Source organism: Symphalangus syndactylus, chromosome 11 (genome assembly GCF_028878055.3).
Source record: "Symphalangus syndactylus isolate Jambi chromosome 11, NHGRI_mSymSyn1-v2.1_pri, whole genome shotgun sequence".
Classification (NCBI taxonomy): domain Eukaryota; kingdom Metazoa; phylum Chordata; class Mammalia; order Primates; family Hylobatidae; genus Symphalangus; species Symphalangus syndactylus.
In genome coordinates this window covers 41,761,768-41,783,489 of record NC_072433.2, presented here as the reverse complement: position 1 = coordinate 41,783,489, position 21,722 = coordinate 41,761,768, and the positions used below count along the sequence as shown (strand labels likewise).

Sequence of the window (21,722 nt, the reverse complement as noted above, 5' to 3'; positions counted from 1 at the left end):
AAGGTAATTTATAGATTCAATGCCATCCCCATCAAGCTACCAATGACTTTCTTCACAGAATTGGAAAAAACTACTTTAAAGTTCGTATGGAACCAAAAAAGAGCCTGCATCGCCAAGTCAATCCTGAGCCAAAAGAACAAAGCTGGACGCATCACCCTACCTGACTTCAAACTATACTACAAGGCTAAAGTAAACAAAACAGCATGGTACTGGTACCAAAACAGAGATATAGAACAATGGAACAGAACAGAGCCCTCAGAAATGATGCTGCATATCTACAACTATTTGATCTTTGACAAACCTGACAAAAACAAGCAATGGGGAAAGGATTCCCTATTTAATAAATGGTGCTGGGAAAACTGGCTAGCCATATGTAGAAAGCTGAAACTGGATCCTTTCCTTACACCTTATACAAAAATTAATTCAAGATGGATTAAAGACTTACATGTTAGACCTAAAACCATGAAAACCCTAGAAGAATACCTAGGCAATACCATTCAGGACATAGGCATGGGCAAGGACTTCATGTCTAAAACACCAAAAGCAATGGCAACAAAGCCAAAATTGACAAATGGGATCTAATTAAACTAAAGAGCTTCTGCATAGCAAAAGAAACCACCATCAGAGTGAACATGCAACCTACAGAATGGGAGAAAACTTTTGCAATCTACTCATCTGACAAAGGGCTAATATCCAGAATCTACAATGAACTCAAACAAATTTACAAGAAAAAAAACAAACAACCCCATCAAAAAGTGGGCAAAGGATATGAACAGACACTTCTCAAAAGAAGACATTTATGCAGCCAAAAAACACATGAAAAAATGCTCATCATCACTGGCCATCAGAGAAATGCAAATCAAAACCATAATGAGATACCATCTCACACCAGTTAGAATGGCGATCATTAAAAAGTCAGGAAACAACAGGTGCTGGAGAGGATGTGGAGAAATAGGAACACTTTTACACTGTTGGTGGGACTGTAAACTAGTTCAGCCATTGTGGAAGTCAGTGTGGTGATTCCTCAGGGATCTCGAACTAGAAATACCATTTGACCCAGCCATCCCATTACTGGGTATATACCCAAAGGATTATAAATCATGCTGCAATAAAGACACATGCACACGTATGTTTATTGCAGCACTATTCACAATAGCAAAGACTTGGAACCAACCCAAATGTCCAACAATGATAGACTGGATTAAGAAAATGTGGCACATATACACCATGGAATACTATGCAGCCCTAAAAAATGATGAGTTCACGTCCTTTGTAGGGACATGGATGAAGCTGGAAACCATCATTCTCAGCAAACTATCACAAGGACAAAAAACCAAACACCGCATGTTCTCACTCATAGGTGGGAATTGAACAATGAGAACACATGGACACAGGAAGGGGAACGTCACACACCAGGGCCTGTTGTGGGGTGTGGGGATGGGGGAGGGATAGCATTAGGAGATATACCTAATGTTAAATGACGAGTTAGTGGGTGCAGCACACCAACATGGCACATGTATACATATGTAAGAAACCTGCACGTTGTGCACATGTACCCTAAAACTTAAAGTATAATAATAATAATAAAAAAGAAAAAAAATGAAGTAAAGTTGTATTATATCACTTCCCCAAAGTCACAGAATATGTCTTTTTACTATGGTCCAGTTCTTTCTCTACTGAAATCTACACTATTAATCTTTCTTTGGGGCTCTGGGTTCTTCATGGGCAGGAATTTTATTATTTATCTCTGTATCCCTGCCCTGGGACAGCTCCGGGGTCTGAGGAGGCTCTCCACAAATGTGTCCACATGTCTGTTGAAAGAAACACACTGTTACAATATTGGGGATAATGGTTTTTCTTTTTAAAGGCTACAGTATAATTAATGGAAATCAAAGTGAAACACTACAAAAAAACTTAAATGAAGGGAAAAGCTATCATCCAGTTTGGTCTTCATCTCACCTCTCCTACCAGAGGACTCCACTGTCTGGCTGCTACATTTCTTACAAGAGTTATCATCAACCTCTTCTAGATGTTGTTTTTTTCATTATCCATGTTAAATATATCAAATCCAGTCACCTGTATCTTGAGAACTTCTCTCATTTCACATCCACATCTCCATTCTCACTGCTGAATTCTCATATGAGACCTTACTTCCCACCCTCCCTCCATTTCTGCCTTCATTTCCTCTCCTTTCCAGACTCATCTTCCTAAAATCTTCCTCTGCTATGTCACTCTCCCACTCATGAACTCACAATGGCTCCCTATTGCTTACCAACCATTTGACATTGTCTTCTTATCACCCAAACTCCCTAAAAATCTCTTCCTGACCTACTTGATCTTACTTCCCACTCCTCCTGAAGTAAGCCTTCTATCTAAATCAAGAATCTTCCTGACAATACTCTTATCCTGCCTCTGAGCTTGAAATATTTATGAAGCATCTGACAGATAGTTGGAAAAATAGATATAAGACCAGAGAGAGTAGGAGCTGGCTCTATTCTGAGTGGTGAGTACTTGGGGTCATTGGAGTAGATGAGGTCACCCAGGTCAAGTATCTAAACCACAGCTCACAAAGAGATGGCCTTTGTTCTGAGTCCAATTTTTATTAGGCCCCCCAGATAATTTTAAAAAGAAACATTGAAGTAGTTGGTAATATTTTCAAACATGGCCTTTTCTATAAAAAACACATTTCCAACTTCGTTTGGAAGGGTTTTAGATCTGCGGCCAGTCCCCTCACCTGGCCACAATTAGCTGGACATGGTTTGTATTTGAAGTGAAATCCATGATCATCGAGTTCACACGAAGTCTCCTTTCCCCTTCATCTTCTCTACTTGGAGTCTGTGACCCTTTGTGTAAAAGAAGTAGAAGAGAGAAGAAAGGTGGAAAGAGAAGTCAAAGAAAAAGGGGAAGGAAGAGAGAGAAAAGGAGAAAATGGGAATGGAGAAGCACAGAAAGAAGTGAAGAAACCCAAGAAAAGTGGGGTGTACAGGCTTTACTGCAAAGCTCAGGGTCTGAAGGAGGGAATCAGATGCTTAAGCTGGCCCAGGAGTAAAATTCCCCCAAAAAAGAAAAAGAATGATCACATCCAAGATGACATTGAAGCACATGGTCAAAGACTGAGAGGCTATGAAATCAGAGCCCATCTGAAATACACATTTCCCATTACCTTTGTCTGTCTCCACCTGTGAAGGCTTCAGGCATGTCAGGCATCAATTTGCATATAAGTGTCTGCCATTAGCAGTATGCTCTGTCTTCCATTCCTGTACATAACGCTCACTCACTGTCAAAACTAACACCTTCACACCAGGCCTTTCCCTTTGTCCACATGCTGTGCTGTGACCACAGCCAGAAAATCAGATCTGCTTAGATGAGGGTAAAAATAAAATCTGCAATGGAAATATTGTCCCCTCCACTATCCACTCCGGTGGCTCATCCAATTATGTCAGTATCTTTCCTTCCCAGGAAAGATACTGAAGGAGGTGACCTTCAGAGCATCATGGCTGCCATAGTCATGTCCACACATACAATGCAATATTTCAAGATACTTACAGCCTCCAAATCTAGGTTTTCTGTGACGCTGCAGGATGTTTGGAAGTTTCAGAAAAGTGTCAAGAAGGCGAGTGATTTGGACTATAGAATGTACAGGTGCAACAAGGCGAAGCTATCAGACAAGCTAAGAGTTAAGACATAAAATAAATCCTGCTTCAAGATAAAGTGGAAGAGTGGCTGGGCTCTCTAACTCGTGTTTCTTGGCACAAGGCCTTCATTAAATAAATCCCTACGAAGTGATGGATTGGATGAGTAGAATTGCAAACTGGATACGCTGCCTACTGTTGAAGAGATAAACAGAGTTTTCATCACCTATTTTATCCTCTAAATGTTATAGTTTGCCATTTCTGACAACCTCTGACAAGCTCTCTTATTAGCCTAACAGGAAAAATCTTGATAAACAAGTAAATATGGTTAGATCCTTTTGGGCTGTTTGCCTAAAATCTGGATTCATTGATCCATGCTCACACTTAGATGGGAGGCACCGACTGTTGTAATCTACATGTAATAGGCATTATGAGATTTAAGAAAAATAGCTCAGCTGCAGTTGAGTCAGTTTAGGACACATCATTATAAAATTCCATTATCGCCGCTACAAGTTGGACTATTTGTCACCACAGAAGAGATGACAAGCTCAGAAATACTACATTTGTTATTATCAGATGATAAATGATATTCCATTAAAGCTGCAATACATCATCAGCAAAACTGCAAAGAAGATATCAAACCTATCAGGACTTGACTTATAATTTAATTTTCAAAAGCTGTCAACTAAAATTCTAAAGGCTAAGCATTTTCATTTTTAAAGTTCATCTTATTTATTTTCCTCATCTGTTAGTCTAATTTCGGTGATATGGCAAAAATAACTGATTATGTGCAATGTATAATTCTCTTCTTTTGATTAGGTAATATATCAGGTGTCACTTAGGTATTAAAAATTAAATGACAGATAATAAAACAAGAGAGTTCCATAAAACACATCTTATTTTGATTTACTCACGTTTTGAAATATAACAGTAAAGGACAGGTCAATATTTGTTAAAGGCACACACATGCAGCAAAAAAGCATATTTACCCATTATTAAGCACTCTTTCATGCCATCTATAGGGGAGCTGAACATGCTTTTCTGTTTGGTGTTTATAAAATCTTTTCACAGATGGACAACTATTCTTTAGTTCAATTCTATAAATCATAATCACGTATTTCTTCTACATGTGCAAGTGCTCATTATTTTCTGTTATTTTCATCACTACCAACATTAAGCACTCAAATGCTGACTGGGACAGGAACAATTCTTATCAATTTTTACTGGCATGAGCATAAAGACACAACCTTTCAATTTATGTGTCTTGCTCACACCCACAGCCTTGTAGACATATTTGAAAATATTTCTGGACCACCTGAGACTAGCTATAAGAATAGAATCAGCACATTTGGGAGCTGGAGAGCAACTTTGAGATCACCTGAAAAGCTGAGAGAAGGGAATCAACTTGCCCGAAGTCACACAGTGAGTAAGTAAAAATGATTGGAGAAGAAGCCGTGATCTTGGAAGCCTACTCTAATTTATTTGTTATAACACCATGCTGATTTTTGGAGTCTTATAAAAAATGTGATGCTTATTACTCAGTTTTTGGCTAAAAGTCTGGCTTATAGTTGGTACTCCTTAAAGATTTTTTAATAAAGTGGACATACAAATGGATGGATGGATGGATGGATGGATAAGTAGATGGATGGGAATGGATGGATAGATAGATCAATGGATGGGTGGGTGGATGGATGGATGAATGAATAATTGCCTACTTCTCTAATCCACCATATGAAGGTCTTGTTCATGTAAATAAAACCTCCAGAGCCTAACCCAATCCCACCTTTTAAAAATATAGAATGTAAGATATTTTCCACAGAGACTGTGCCCATGACCTTTCAGGTCTTGTAGAGCACTCCAAGGTACTCTAAAAAAGAATCTCTTTGCCCAACACTGAGCCAATCACAAGTATATGGCTTCACACCACACAGGGAAGCAAAGGAGCTAGTGCTCAGAGGCACCTTCCACTACTCAGAGATAGTGACACAACCACATGTCCAAATAGGTAAAGCTGCAGTTACATCTCACTGGCCGTGTGAGGCACTGGGGATGCCACACCTCTGTGACACAACAACGTATAGGCAAAATGAGAAAAAGAAGGGAAATAGAGTGAGTTTCCCAAAATCCAAATGAATTCATCCTCCTCCTCCAGTACTACTTCTTCTTCTTCTTCTTCTTCTTCTTCTTCTTCTTCTTCTTCTTCTTCTTCTTCTTCTTCTTCTTCTTCTTCTTCTTCTTCTTCCTTCTTCTTCTTCTTCTTTCTTCTTCTTCTTCCTCTTCCTCTTCCTCCTCCTCCTCTTCTTCCTCCTCCTCCTCTTCTTCTTCTTCTTCTTTCTTCTTCTTCTTCTACTTCTTCTTCCCCTCCTCCTCCTCCTCTTCCTCCTCCTCCTTCCTCCTCCTCTTCTTTCTTCTTGCTGTTCTTCTCCTCCTTCTTTTCCTCATCCTCCTGCTCCTTCTCCTTCTTTTCTATGGTACAATATACATAATATAAAATTCACTATTTTAACCATTTTTTAAGAATTCAGTGACATTAATTACATTTTCGGTGCTGTGCAACCATTGTCACTATTTTCAAAACTTTTCATCATGCCAAGCAGAAATTCAGCACTTATTAAGCATTAACTCCTAATTTTCCCCTCTCCCAAGTCCCTGAGAACCTTGAATCTATTTTCTATCTCTATGAATCTGCCTATTTTATATATTTCATATAGGTGAGATTATATATTCTCTCTTTTGTGAAAAGGACTGTCTTTTTAACTATTAAACTGATATGTTGCAAATACATGAATCAATATATTAATTTAGAGTAAGAAATAAATGTCTCAAACTTACCTTTCCCCCCTACTCCAGCCCATCCTTTATCTTTAGATGTAACCTCTGACAAGAGTGGTGTGTGCTCTTCCCTGTATTTTTCTAGGTTTGGACACCTAAGTTGTATCATGACTTCTAGAACAGGCTCTGGAATCAGACTACCTGAATGTATGATGCTGGGAAAGTTATTTAACCTCTTTAAAACTCAATTTTTGCATTTATAAAATGGCATGGACAACAATATCACTCTCTCAGCATTGTGAGCATGAAAGGAGATAAGGGTTTTTTTTTTTTTTTAACATTTTTTTGTTGTGTGTTTTTGTGAGATGGAGTCTTGCTCTATCATCCAGGTTGGAGTGCTGTGGTGTGATCTCGGCTCACTGCAACCTCCGTCTCCCAGGTTCAAGCAATTCTCCTGCCTCAGCCTCCTGAGCAGATGGAACTACAGGCACACGCCACTACACCGGCTAATTTTTTGTATTTTTATTTTTAGTAGAGACAAGGTTTCACCATGTTGGCCAGGCTGGTCTCAAACTCCTGACTTCAGGTCATCCATCTGCCTCAGACTCCCAAAGTACTGGGATTACAGGCATGAGCCATCATACCCAGCCAAGATAAGGGTTTTAAAAGCACTTTGGCTAGTGCCAGGTAAACACTAATAACTTATCAAATGGTAGTTGTGTATTATACGGAAGTTTGGTTTTTAAAAGCAAAAATGTGATCACATTATTCATATTGTTCTCCATCCTGCTTTTTAAACTCCTCCTTACTGGCACACATACGCCCACCTCATACTTTCTTAACTGCTGTATAATCTTAAGGCTCTATAGTTTGTTTGCAAATACATCCTTCTGGTATTTTAATTTTATTTTATACAATTACTGGAGCTTGGCATTCTGGAGCCAGCAGTGTTCCCAGGTGGGTCAACACAACTTGAGGATTCTAAAAATAATGATAAATAGGAGAAGATGAATCATTTAATGAATTTCAACTGTGTTCCCAGTATTGTGTTGGTGACTTTATATGTCTCGTTTCTGGCCCTCACCACACTGTTCTGCCTCCGTGGAAATGATCTCAAAGGTGAAGGGCCCTGTCTCCTGCCTGCAAGCTGGTGGATGTTTCTGGCACTTGGAGAATTGCACCATCCAACAGCCTTTCATTGGGCCATGAACCAGTCCTCAGTGGAATCCATCAGTCTTAGTTTGCTTTGTGTGTGTGTGTGTGTGTGTGTGTGTGCGCGTGTGTGTGAAGTTTTGGTCCTAGTCCAAGGAGTGGAGAGGAGAAGGTGGTGGAAGATGGCCAGTGAACGGGAATTTGAGAAATGTGAGTGAAGAGATACTCAGTGGGGAAACTGGGGTCAGGACCTCCTGAAGATGTGCTTCAGAGAAAGATAGGAGATCACTGTTTTCTTTCTCTAGTTTATCTTCTAGTTTCAACGGGGAAGCTGAGAAGCAGGGTCTTTTCTTATTAAATGAGTGAGATCTTACCCAGAAGCATAGGTGAAAGACAGGCAAGCTTTAAAGCCTACTGCTGTATTCCCAAGCTCCTGTGTGGAAAAAATAAAGTGTCTCTGTTAAGAGGCAAGTTCAGGCAATAGTTCCCCAGTGCTCTAGACACGAAGCTGCTCATGTTGAATGCAAAGAAGTTGCAGCAATCGCCATCCAATAGCCCACAGGGTCCCAAGGCGGCCCTGTCTAGCAAGGGAGAGAAAAAGCGCATCTACCATACCATGAAGTCTCGGCAACGAGGATGGAGTTCCTACCCCGTTGTCCTACTGCCCCCAAAGAGCGGGTTGTTAGGCCCTTAGGTCAGCTGAGTGTGATGGTCCTGACTATAGTTAAGAATGGTTTTACCTTCTGGGACTGGGCTGTCCACACACAAATAACTTGCTGGTCCTTATAAAAAATAGACATAGACAAAAAATAATTACCCTTTTTTTATATTAGATATTGAATTTAGATATTATATTATTTATATGAATATCTATTTTGAATTTTTATGTTAAAACATAGCATTATTATTATACTTAGTATTATACTTAGTACTATTATGATCACTACATATTAATTAATAATTAATCATATAGTAATATTAGTACTATATTCCACAGTATATATCATTATTATATACAACTAATAATTAATAGTTACTTATTATAATAATATAAGAAACAAAAATATCATTATATATAGGTATAGTAATTATTTATATCAATTTATTATATACTAATCCTAGTATATAGTATAATTAATTAATATATATTAAAACACAGTAACTATATATTAATTAATTAATATATAGTAATTATAATAATTACTATCTTAATATCAAATACCTATTAATATCTAAATTCAAACTCCTGACATATAGTTTAGTTGCAGCAGTCAGTTTAATATTGAAAGTTTCCAAGCTTCTTCTACTTCTGATGAAATTCTAGTGAACAAAGATACTCTTCATATACAGGAACATTTTCCTGGAATAGCTAAGGCCCAAGAAAAAAAATTTCCCAGAGGCCCCTTGTCAAGAGTTAGTTTTTTAATTGCCTGGGGCTCCATTTATCCTCTTATCTTTTAAAAATTCTTCCCAATTTTCCCAGCCATATTTAAGTCCCGCTAACTCCATGAAATCTTCCCACATCTTCTCCAATCCATGGATTTCTTCTTTTGATTAATTCTCACAAGTGCCATATTCTAGGCAACATTGTTGGAGCATTAACCCTTTCTCTATTAATGTTAGTTTTGCTGGACTGTAAGTGCAGCAAAAACAGTGACAGTTTATGATTTTCTTTTGACATCCATTACACGACCTAGAATCATCTCGAGTGTATACACTGGATTCAGTAAATATTTTTGGGTTCTAATCTCAAGTCAATAAGAACAACAAAAATCCCTACTTGTAAAAAAAAAAAAAAATGCCCATTTTTTTCTTTTTCTTTCCTAACCCAATAATGAAATCCTTGGGAAAATATTTTTACATAGGAATCTTAATCTTGCCATGCCAGTTTGAGAAAAGGATATTCTTTATTTGGTGTGTCACTGGATTTGTGTCAGTTCTTATGACCCATGACTTGAAATGAGATAGGTTAGTAAACATTTACGAGTTTTTCTATGGTCTCTAAACAGAGCCCTTTGAAAAGAGCAAACTCAGATTCTGGTAAACTTTAGATAACTTCAGACAGAGAGAGAAAAGCTCTGTCCAAAGCAGTATTTACCAAATTTAGTTGGAGTTATTTGTAAAAGAAAAGGTTTTGATGGTCAGAGAAGGCTTGAGAAATCATGATTAAACAAAGTTATTTGTGGTTCTTCATCACAAAATTTCTCAGTACTTTTAATATGCTAATAACTTCTTATTTTTTATTTATTTATTTTTTTTTGAGACGGAGTCTGGCTTTGTCACCCAGGCTGGAGTGCAGTGGCGCAATCTCGGCTCACTGCAAGCTCCGCCTCCCCGGTTCACGCCATTCTCCTGCCTCAGCCTCTCCGAGTAGCTGGGACTACAGGCGCCCGCCACCACGCCCGGCTAATTTTTTTTGTATTTTTAGTAGAGACAGGGTTTCACCGTGGTCTCGACCTCCTGACCTCGTGATCCGCCCGCCTCGGCCTCCCAAAGTGCTGGGATTACAAGCGTGAGCCACCGCGCCCCGCCTTAATATGCTAATAACTTCTAAGAAGGAAAGCATTTCCCAAACTTATTGAAATCCTCTTCGCCTGAGCCCTCTCCATGGAGTGTCTATGGGTCTATTATTTTGTGAGTCATTTGTTTTTACCTCTGCTCACCCATCTGTCACTCACTTGGTACAGAGCCCTCCATGGAGGCCTTTTGACTAAGCACAAGGGTGCCCTGATTTCCATCAAGACACGAGTAATGTTAGTTCCCATCCACCCCATCCCCATCCCCTACCTTTGTAGAATCCTCTTTTGTAATAATGACAGTGTGTTTAGGAGACCTTTGTTTAGCTAAAGTATTTCTTTTACTAAGCCTGTCTATTTTGCAAATTAATATTTTTCTTTCTTCTTTTTTTTTTTTAAACAGACGTGGTCTTACTCTGTCACCCAGGCTGGAGTGCAGTAGCATGATATAGCTCACTGCAGCTTCAAACACCTGGGCTCGAGTGATCCTCCCACCTCAGCTTCCCAAGTAGCTAGGACTACAGGCATGTGCCACCGTGGGTGGCTCTGTAGATTGATTTTTTGATGGCATAGCAAATCCTATTTCTCAATTGTCATAATGGTATTTATGTGTAGTAAATATGTCAATATGAAGTTATTATACAATAATCCATCCAGTTGGCATATAAGACATGTGTTTAGGCCTGCCAAAAATGTAACTCCTGCTCTCAGAACCAGCTGCCCAAGTATAGAGTGGGGAAAAGGGGTGATTAGGAGTTGACAGCAAAACAGTAAAAGCCTACAGTTCTCCACTGAGTTTAAGGTAAATTTGTGCCACTATGATATTGCTAAAAACAAATACAAATGATGATTTGAGGCTAAATTAACATGTTTATATGTAGAAGTTAAAGTACTTTTGCAGATCACTCAGGTACCAAGCAAGAGGAGGGACTGCCCACTCTATGCTGGTCAGACCACTGACACAGAGTTCTGTAATCAGTTATGAGTCCTATATTCTAAGAAGCCAAGTGACAATTGTCAAAGTATAAAGAGGAAAATGAGGGCAATCAAAAGGCGGTTGCACAAGGAGCATTAGATCTGGTACGATGTGGACATTTCTAAGGCTGTCTAGGGAGCTGCCTTCCGATCTCAGTTCTAAGTACAAAGCCAGTGGGTGGATGTTACAGACAGACAGCTTCTGACTGCACACAGGAAGATATGGTCAGAGGCATAAAAAAAAGAAGGTGTGGCCTCTCACATTCGTAAACATCTCATCAGGAAGGATATTTAAACAACTCCTTGGCCTCTACATTTGAAAGTAGGTTTAATCATAAGGTAAAGATGGAACCAAGGCCACTAGTAATGTATTTAATGTAAAACTCTTTGCAGCTCCTCTAGCAAAGGCAGATGTGCCAAAAATGTTCACCCAGGCCCTGTTCTGGCAGGGTGGGAAATGTGTACTTGGTTCCCCCACTTCCTGTGTGCCCTGGATCAAAGGAACTTGCTCCAAGATTCTGTCCCAGCTCTGAGATCTTTTAACAAATATATGATAGACTCCTACCAGCTTGTCATGAGGTCACCTAGTCATGACCTCAAGGAAGTCCCATCTTTTCTCTGAGCCCTGATTTACAGCTCTGTGAACCGAAGACATTGAATTAGATGAGCCTAAGATTCCCTCCTGTTCTGATAATTTGTGATTTTATAGACGAGCATGAAGCAGAGCAGGAGAAGAGCTTAGAAATCCACTTACTTTAGCTAAAACAGTTTAGCTTTAGGAATCCTTCACTGAAAAATATACCATTTTCATCCATTCTCAGTTCAAAGCATCAGAGTACAGATTAGGGTTTTTTTTTTTTGTGGTAAACAGGGATTCAAGGAAATAAAACATATTCAGGAAGTTTTATTTTATTTCATTTTTATTTTTTTGGTTTGTTTTTTGAGACAGGGTCTCACTCTCTTGCCCAGGCTGGAGTGCAGTGGTGCCATCACAGCTTATTGCAGCCTCAGCTTTCTGGGCTCAAGTGATCCTCCCACCTCAGCCTCCAAAGTAGCTGTGACTACAGGCTTGGGTCACCATGCCTGGCTAATTTTTGTAATTTTTTTTCTTTTTGGAGATGGGGTTTCGTCATATTGCAGTTGAGCTCCAGAGCTCAAGTGTTCTGCCCACCTCAGCCTCCAAAAGTGCTGGGATTACAGGCATGAGCCACCACACCCTGCCTCAGGGAAGTTTTACAAAGCAAGATGGGAAAGGGGTCAGGGGTCTGGAGAGCAGGATATGAGCTGTTTGAGGAACAAAGGATTTGGGAATGGGAGTTGGGGTTGGAGGGAGAACATTTCCCAGTCAGTCCCAGCAAGGGTCGGAGTCCACCAAACATAACCCAAAGGAAGTGAATAGAAGAAGCGGCATTCCAAAGCCATTTCTGGGCTGCCTCTTAACCACAGCAGGAAGCCTTCTCTGATAACCATTCCTCCTCTGGCTGAGTGCCATTGTGTGATGTCTGTTGCTGACACTGTTTCAGTTTCCCTAGCTGGACTAGACTGTCACTCGTGACCAGTTTCTACTCTCTACAACTCTTGGATGTGATGGGGAAGGCAAACCTGGAGTTTGGAGTTCCAAAAGATAAATGGTGAGCTTTATTCTCTCTACCATCCACCTCAAAAAAGAAACTCTAGACTTCACACCAACCCCCTGTAGCTGAGCTGAATGGGTCCTGCCCATTCTCAGGGACTTATCCAGGAGCTAACATGTCCATAGCTCCCACCTGCAGATCCTGATGGGTCTACCTGGGCCTGAGCTCAGGGCTAGCTGGAAATGGGAGCCAGTACCCTTCCACGAGCAGCACTCTACCAATTTAGGAAAAGAGCTGCTGGAGGACGGACCAAGGTTTCCTGGCCCCTTAGGTCCCCTTGCAGTGGTTTCTTAAAGGGTTCCAAGTGGGATTGGGCCTACCTATCCACAGCAATACCTCATGTGTGACACTCTTCATTGGCCCTTTTCCTTCTCTATCATGTGAGACTCCCTAACAGTGTTCCCTGGAATCAGCTTCCAAATGAATTACCGGTTCGCAAGTCCCCATCAAGGGGGCTACTTTTAGAAGGACCACAGGCTAGATGCCCATTAAACTCCACAAAGGCCATTTTGGCTCCTGCTGGATGCAGCTATATCGCTAAGTCCCGTTTCATGGAACTTACAAAGGAAAACAATGGCAGGGCCCCAGTGGAAGTTGCTGTGAAAACTACAGCCCTGGGCACCATGTTCGTCCCCCCACCCCCATCCCATGCATTCATCTCTGTCTTCTTTTTCAAATTTGATTTTAAATATTTACAGCATCATACATCTTCCCCCACCAGATATTACTAATGAACTGTTATTGTCTGCAAAACCTCCCAGATGAGTGATGGCCAACTTAAAAAGAGCATCAATGTTTTATTCGTAAAATAGAAGCTGGAAACAGAAAATGCTTATGCGCTTTTAGGCCTTTGATCATTATTATTATTGATACTTCAGTACAAAGGAGGCACTTGGGCAATTAGCAAAATCAAACAGAACTGAAGATTCTATATAGCAGCAATAAAAATTATATAAATATGTAAATGTTTACAAACATTTAAATCAACAAGTAGGGCACATTTCAAGAAAATGTAAATGTTCAACCTGTACATTTCAAGAAAAATGTCGAATGCGAAATGCCTTTTCTGAGGGTGAATATCTCAATGGCAAAGAAGAAACTCCAGATACTGCACTATCCTGCCAGAGAGAGGGCTGTGCCACTGTGAATTTGTATTTCTGGATTGAAATGAAATTTCAGAGACCCTCATGGCCATTAACATCAGCCTTCTGGAGTTGACTTGCATTCTGTCTCCATCTGTCCTGCCTTTCTTCTCTTACTGCTTGTTCACAATGTGAACCCCAGATGGAGGTTCCTCTTCTGATTCTGGCAGGCAGCCTGGTTTAGCAGACAGCAGAGAGTGCCTCTTGGTGACTGGATTCTGGGAGCCACAGAAATTAGAGTGCAAATCTTAGCTGGCCTTTCCAGCTGTGTGACTTGGAGCACACTAGTTAGTCTCTCTGAATCTCAGTTTCTTTATCTTTTAGGTGGAGATAAGAATACCAACCTAAGCTAATGCAGACCACATGCTTAGTGTGGTGACTGGTGCCTCATAAGTGCTCAGTATGAGTGGCTATTCCCTGCCCAGCATACAGTAAATGAGCACAATTTCTACAGACTCTGCAGTCTCTGCTTATGGGAGGACCTGCATTTTTAAATGGTTTGTCTTTGCCCAGTAAATCTGTCATCCCAGGTATCCCAGCCTAGATGAGATCATGGCATTCAAGTAAGCTAGAAAATTCTCATCACCACAGATTTAAGGCTTTCACTGGGAATAGTTTCCTTCTAGGTTGATAGGCAGTGGCTGAGAGCCCATGCCCACCACTCAGCCTCCTTGAAGTGGCAGCCAGCACAACTTCTCCAGACGTCATTTTGCTAAGTAGGAATTCAGGAGGATGAAGACCGTACTGGGAAAATGAAGCAATGGAGAAATACTAAAGGGTGGGAGTCAAACACTTGGGTTACCCTCCCAGACCCACCACTCATGGCTATGTGACCTTAGGATAAAATAAGATAGCCAGGTCTCTAAAGAGTGTGAACCTGGCGTCTAAAAGTCCTGGTCTAGAAATTCGGCTTTACTACATCTTTATCTGTGTGTCTTAGGGAAAAAGGCCTATCCTTTCTTGGCCTCAGTTTCCTCATCTGTAAAAGTTCAAAATGCCTGGTATATGGAGGGCACTCTGGACAGCAGCAGACTCATAGGAAGTGTTCATAGCCATTATTGCTCGAGTCTTGTTTCCTCATCTGTATAATAGGATGGTCATCTCTTGCCCTGCCTACCTCAGAGGCCTCCAGAGAAACTCTTCATAAGCTAGCTCTTTATAGGATGAAATCATCTGCAGTCTCAAATAATGTTTGATGTTCTTACTGTTTCTGCTGCAGACTCTGGGTGACCACTTGAAAAATCATGCTTCAAATTAGCACTCACGAATTACAATAACGAAAGAACACACATATGTGATTTCATTTAACTGTGTCCTAGCTGAGGTCATTGCCCAAGTTATGGAAACCGATCAACTTCTGCCCTCATGACAAGTTCTTATCTCTCTATTCTTCCATTTTGCTGCAATTTTCTGAAACAAGAGGCCCAGTCCTCTCCAGAGGGAAGAATCTTCAGCTAGACCTTGGGAACAGTAAAGCAGAAATAGAGGCATCCTGGGAAATGGTCAGCTCTCTGTTGAGATGGGGTAGGGGAGGAAGGTGGTGATATTCCCAGTGCTAATGTACCCTTCCTTCGAGGTTAGGCTGATTATAAAGCAGCTTAGATTCAGTCACAAAGCTTAACAGTGTGGGTGACAGAATAATTTAATGTCTTCTCCAGGAGGGCTAAGTAAGCCCCAGCATAGACTTTTCACAATCACTGTGCAGACAGAGCCTGAATGCCCCTGGCTGTTGAGCATGTCATGGGACACAGGAGGTTGGCTATTTGCTAGAAGCTCTCAGTAACTAAGAAATTTCCACCCTTCTCTGATTTTTTCTAGGTCTACCTTGAGACTGAGTCACTTATCTCTGTGTCCCCTAAAACAGAGCCCAGTATGTGGCACATATGCATAAAACAAGTGTTTGTTGTTTGAAGAAATAAATTCATGTATGGGGGGGATGAGTATGGCAGAAAGGATGAATGGATTGATGACTCCTAGGCAGAAAGCAACAAAAATAAAAAGAGAATATACTGAAATGTCTTGGAATGTAGTCTAGAGGCAGTGTTCCTGGATTGCAGATCATGTACTAAGCTAACTGCAAGGAACCCTGCAGTATTTGGCTCCACAAGAGGATCAATTCTATAGAAGCTCCAGCAACCAGGATATAAATGCTGCCATGCCCCCTCTGGTCCATGTATGTGCCAAGAATCTGAGGCAGAATCAGATGTTGGGAGTAGGATGAGGGGCACAGGATGCATTGCTGACTATCACTTTCCAGCCCCACGCACTAGGCTCCTTCTCTTCTGCTCTCCTGTCCTTACTGCTGCACAAGTGAATCACCTGTATTGGACCTCCAGGGCAAGGCAGAAGTCATAGAAGCCCACTCTGTCACAAAGATAGAAAATTGAAATAATAAGTGGGGGCTTTGAAGGGAGAACATAAAGAGGATGAGAAGAATTGTAGCCTCCACATGACTTCCCTGTTCCAGCTGTACCTCCAAGGAGCCCCAGGACCCATTTCTCTTTCCACTATTCTCACCAAGCTTCGGCTCAGTCAATTCCCATTTGCAGCAAAGGATGCTTGAGTACCGCAAGGCACAATGCTCCCTCTTTTTATCTGTGTAATTCTCAGCAATCAAAGCAATCTTTAATAAGCTAGCTATTGCTGCTCTTTTCTCCTTGGAGAGAAAATAAGTAAATCTCATAAAGATATTTGCCTTCTAAACACCTGATCTACTCCTTTCTCTGGGAGTATTTAGCCAAAACCTATTATATGTCTTCTCCTTTCTCAGGGAGCTGGATAAATGGACTTTGCTGAGGACCTGGATGCCAGGAGAGAGAATTATGGAGGTGACAATTAACATGTTTCCTCATCCATGAGGCACTCTGTGCCTCCAAGTGATGGGTAACAGGCATCTAGATCTCCACAGTGGGTTAGGAAATCAAAGGTTCTCAACCATCACCACCACATACCCCAGTGAACCAGCTACCCTGGTAACTAGATACAAATTCTGCCACAGTCCCTTTGGCGTTTAATTTTCACGGGTCTCTGGTTACAAATCATCAAAGAAATTTGAACCAGTGGCAGTGCACATATAGTTAATTGAGTCATTTTTTCCCAGGATGTCAGCTTTTGTTGCTATTTCTATTCTGAAACACTGACTCACACTGTTAATTTAAACTGTGTGTGTAACCGTGGAGATCTCATTACCTTTGGCATTCTTTTTTTTTTTTTCTGTCCTAGAAAATCTAATTTCAGAAAAGAGAGGAGAAGGTAAAAGTCACTTCCACCCCCTGCACTCAAATCTTTCATATACACAAAAGTTTCCATTGGTCTACTGGAAGAAATCCCCACTGGTGCCATTTTCTACTTTGTTGCCTAATGAAATAAGAAAGGTGTGGCTCTGAGAGATGCCAGCTGATGTGCCATTCCTGCCAAGTGAGATAGAAGAGCCAAATCTGCAGCAACCTTAACTCTGAGCTGTGGGTTACCAGTCCATAAGAGAAGAAAGTTGAACCAGGTGATCTCTAAGGAAATTTCCAGCTTGGACATTCCAGGAAAATCACCCCATGGTAGCCTTTTCCTGAGTGTGCATCACAGAATACTGGTTTAGTCCTTCATTGGGCCATTCAAAAGGTATTTACTGAACACCTCTTTTGGCACCATGGGGTGTCTAGATGCTTGTAAACTGCAATGGTCAAGAGCATGATTCTGGTGTCAGAGGTTTATGTCTGAGCCCTGGCTTCACATCACTTACTAGCTGCAGGAACCTGGACAAGTTCTGTGCCTCAATTTTCTTATCTACAAAATACAGTAATCATCATATCTGCCTCATAGGGTTATTGTAAATATGAATGAGTTAGCTTATTTATTGTAAATATGAAAGAGTCACGTGCCAAACTACTTAGAACTCTGCCTGGCCTGCAATAGGTGTTGTTTTTTGTTGTTGTTATAACACTTGGGAGCAAAAGCCAACGAGGTCACTCTCTTCATAGAGCTTACAGTCTTATATGGGAGACAGATATTTGTCAAACATTCATTCAAACAAAGATAAAATTGCAATTATGGCAAGTTTTATACATGTATATGTTGCTATAAGCTTATAATATGGATATTTTGACCCAGTAAGGGAAGGTTTCCCTAAGCTTGAGCTTAGATGCAGAGAATAACGCAGGAGTTACTTCAAGGAATGGAGGGTGTATTTTAAGTAGGGCATCATTGAAAAAAATAAAAGAATAAAAGGAAAGGCATTTCAGGCAGAGGAGTCAGCTTGTTTAAAGGCCTGTGGGAGAAGGAAGCAGGTGCAATGTCCTGATGCAGATTCTCTGTCCTCCTGGGTACCTAGGTACATGCTGGGATTGCATGTCCCTGCCTCTGTGAAGGTGGATGTGGACATGTGACTTTTTCTGCCCAATGGAATGGGAACATATGTGTGTGTATGCACACCATGCCTGCATGGAAGCCTCAAGAGCTAGCGTGCAATTGGCTATGCTTTCTTCTAGTGCACGCACACCCCTGCAGGGTGCCACTGCTAATATTTACTGGATACGTACTGTGAGTAATAAATGAGCCTTTGTGCTTTTAAGATGCTGTGATTTGGGGGTTGCTTGTTGCTGCAGCTTAACCTACCATATCCTGATTCATAGAGAAGGTCAATAAAACTGGCAATAAGAGAGTAAAGAGGATGAAGGGGTAAGGTAAGATAGGGCAGTGTTTAGGGTCAATAGTAAAGAGCTTTGTTTGTCAAGTTAAGGAGAGGTGATGCCATCCTAAGAGCAAAGGCAAGTTACTGAAGGATCTGAAATGTGGAGAAATGATGGGAAAAAGGGCAAAGAGTAAGGAAGCAGGAATAAATAGACCTGGGGAGTCAACTTCATGGCCCAGGCAAGAGACCATGATAGTTTTGCTATAGTGGTGGTAGCAGACAGGAAGTAGTGGATATCTTTGAGATCTATTTGGGAGGTTGGAATTGATGGGACTTTGGTGATGGACTGACTATGAGCAGTGAAACAGGAGGAGGCTTCCATATTGCTGGCTTGTCCAACTGGACAAATGATGGGGCCGCTTACTGAAATGGCTTATAATAAAAGAGGAGCCAAAAGCAGGGTTTCAATTAGCAAAACTTTCTTGTGTCCAACAACAGTTTCTAGCAGAAGGCTTATACCAACATTAATTCATCAGCAAGAAAAAAGTTAATTCTAACTGACAGTGCAGGTATTTCTAAAAATAATTCCAAGTACTCTATCATGCAAGCAAAGAATGTGCTTCAGAAAAAGAATTTCTCCCCCCACCACCCAAAGAAAACATCCAGAAAAAATATTATTCCTGTCATTTTGGTAGAGGGGGGTGTTTTTTCCTCATGATGTATTATGATAAATATACCATGCCTATTAAGAGTCCAAAAAGAGAAGTAAAATTTGTTTGTTCTATTTGACTTTATCGAAAGTAGTAGAAACAACACAAAACTTTGAGTCAGAGGAGCCTGTGTTTGAACCCAAGGTTTTCCACTTATTAGCTGGGTGAACTTGGGTAAATTATGACATTTCTATACATCCCAATTCACTCATCTGTACTACTAATACAGAGAATTAATGTCCATATCTCAGCTGATTTTATCAGATAGGATAGTATATATGACTCACTGAGCACCTATGTCCTTAGGATATAGAGGGGCTCATTAAATGTTAACCTCGTACTGGAAGGATTATCTGATAGAGATATTAACAGGGGGTTTGTAATAGAGGTGTGAGACCTGGATAAGACTATTCACTTCTCTTTCCCTATGAAGATCTTGTTCAAAGAATTCTAAATAGAAGATACAGTAGCTAATTGGGATTATGACTCCCACTTCAATTCCTTCATATAGAGGTTAAAGCTGGGTTGAACAACATTGCTTAAGCCAAAAAGCTAAAGTAGGGCTCTGGCTTTCTGCTTTTGCTTTGAATCTGAGGCGGCTAGTAGTCACAGACAGCAGAGAGGAATAGAAAGAGAGAGAGGGTGGCCAGTCCTGATTGGGAGGCTGGCTCTTTCCAGATGTTCCTGCCTTGTGCAGACAGAGCATGCAAGAGGAAAGTTGTATTTCCCTTTGATCCCTTACCTAAGTGAGTCTGTTACCAGTAACACACAGGCCAGTAACATTAATAAGATCTACTGGTTAATCTAATAGCTACTATGATTTTGAAATGCCATTGAGCATAAATAATTTTTCTCAAATCCCTGAGGTAACTGTAATATAAAATGAAAATATCAGGGATTTCTACTGGTGAATACAATCACAGGTACCATTAGTACCATTGCAGTTTGTTATGTACATTCATAACAGAAGATTACAATTCTAACAGGTAGAAGTTAGCAGAGGTATTTTTTTCCTCATCCAAGTTTATTCCCATACCCTACTGGGATTCTACCCAGGTACCCACCCCCTTCCCCACCCCACCACAGTGTTCAGTGCCTGCAGAAGCCTTTTTTTTTTTCTTTTTTTTTTTTGAGACGGAGTCTCACTCTGTCACCCAGGCTGGAGTGCAGTGGTGCCATCTTGGCCCACTGCAGCCTTCGCCTCCCGGGTTCAAGGGATTCTCCTGCCTCAGCCTCCCGAGTAGCTGGGATTACAGGCACCCACCACTATGCCCAGCTAATTTTTTGTATTTTTAGTTGAGACGGGATTTCACCATGTTGGCCAGGCTGGTCTTGAACGCCTGACCTCGTGATCCACCCGCCTCAGCCTCCCAAAGTGCTGGTATTACAGACGTGAGCCACTGCGCCTGGCCCATTTTTTTTAATGTAATAGTTTTATTCAGGTGTAGTTAACATACCACACAATTCATCCATTTAAAGTATATAACTCAGAGGTTTTAGTGCCTTTCAGAGAGGTGTGCAACTGTCACCACGATTTTAGAACAGCTTTATCATCCCCAAATGAAACCCCATACCTGTAGCAGTCACTTCCTCCCCACTTTCACCCAGACCTAGGCAACAACTAATCTACTCTACAATTTTGCTATTCTGGACATTTTATATAAATAAAATCATACAGGCCAGGCACGGTGGCTCACTCCTGTAATCCCAGCACTTTGGGAGGCTGAGGTGGGCAAATCGCTGGAGGTCAGGAGTTCGAGACCAGCCTGGCCAACATGGCGAAACCCTGTCTCTACTAAAATACAAAAATTAGCCAGGCGTGGTGGCAGGCACCTGCAATCCCAGCTACTCAGGAGGCTGAGGCAGGACAATCACTTGAATCTGTGAGGTGGAGCTAAGATCGTGCCATTGCATTCCAGCCTGGGTGACAGTGAGACATCATCTCAAAAAAAAAAAAAAAATTATACAATATGTGGTCTTCTATAACTGGCTTTTTACACATAGCATGTTTTCAGGCTTCATTCATGTTGTAGCATATATGAGTACTTCATTTCTCTTTTTTTGCTGAATAATATTCTGTTACATAAATACAACAATGTGGTTTATTCATTCATCAATTGCTAGACATCTGAGATTTTTCTGGTTTTGGCTATTATGAATAATGCTGTTATAAATATTGGTGTACAAGTTTTTGTGTGGACATAAGTTTCTCTTGGGTCTGTATCTAAGAGTGGGATTTCTGGATCATGCGGTAACTCCATGTTTAACTTTTGAATAGTCATTCAAATATATAAAGTGACTGTACCATTAGTTATTCAAATATTCAAATAAAGTGACTGTACCATTTTACATTTCCACCAGCAGTATATGAGAGCTTCAGTTCTCCACAACTAATCTAACACTTGTTTTACCTGTCTTTTTATTATAGCTGTCTTAGTGAGTGTGAAGTGGTATCTTATTATGGTTTTGAAGAGCATTTCTCTGATAGCTAATGATGCTGCACATCTTTTTATGCACTTATTGGCCATTTGTTTGTCTTCTTTGGAGAAGTATATATTCAAGTTC

At 40.7% G+C, this 21,722-nt stretch overlaps 1 long non-coding RNA gene across 1 annotated transcript in view; it reads right to left on the bottom strand.

Annotated features, from left to right (window-relative positions):
- Nucleotides 1–1,665: 1,665 nt before the first annotated feature.
- Nucleotides 1,666–21,722, bottom strand: part of LOC129493049 (uncharacterized) — a 57,585-nt gene continuing 37,528 nt past the window's right edge. The window contains exon 4 of the long non-coding RNA XR_008661019.2: nucleotides 1,666–1,811. This is a non-coding gene — a long non-coding RNA (uncharacterized lncRNA). The remainder of the gene's footprint in view (nucleotides 1,812–21,722) is intronic.